The sequence below is a fragment of the Pterocles gutturalis genome, unplaced genomic scaffold (assembly GCF_000699245.1).
Source record: "Pterocles gutturalis isolate BGI_N339 unplaced genomic scaffold, ASM69924v1 scaffold8149, whole genome shotgun sequence".
NCBI lineage: Eukaryota > Metazoa > Chordata > Aves > Pterocliformes > Pteroclidae > Pterocles > Pterocles gutturalis.
The window spans coordinates 4,366-4,889 of record NW_010135775.1 but is presented as its reverse complement, the minus strand read 5'-3'; the positions used below and the strand labels follow the sequence as shown (position 1 = coordinate 4,889).

General features: G+C 32.6%; 1 protein-coding gene across 1 annotated transcript in view; it reads right to left on the bottom strand.

Moving 5' to 3' along the window:
- The window catches only part of LOC104468034 (neuronal cell adhesion molecule-like), a 48,241-nt gene that overhangs the window by 44,021 nt on the left and 3,696 nt on the right, over positions 1 to 524 (bottom strand). The window lies entirely within an intron of this gene.

The following is a 524-nucleotide window of genomic DNA, read 5'->3' as shown; positions in this document are numbered from 1 at the left end:
TGAACCGCTGTTGGATGACACGTTTCATACTTCTGAAAAGAAGAAACATTTTGAAAAAACCAATATGCCCTTTCTTCTATTTTCCTGGGCGACTGTTCACAAGTTAAGATGTGAATTTCAATATGATTAAGGAAGTTCTTCCAATTCTACAAATACTTAACTCAGGATGGTAGAGTTCCCATTTCTGAGGCCAAAGAAGTGAAGTTGAGATCATATTTTGCATGCATTACAGAGTAAAAATACTGATATGACAAGATTGAGGCAAATACAGACAATATCTAGAAAAAAATAAGGAAATATTTCTGAGTGTCAAAAGAAAATTATGTTAGAATGACATTGGAACTTTACAATCCTCTGTGACTTAAAGGTTTCAGCTTTTCAAACCAGTTGTTATACCATAAGTAATTATCCAAATATAAAAATAGCCTTACTCAGTTGAAAACTATCTCAGAGTAAAATATAAGTAATTCTTTCACACAAAATCAAGAGCCTTCACAAGAGCAGTGATTGTAATTCAGTAGGTG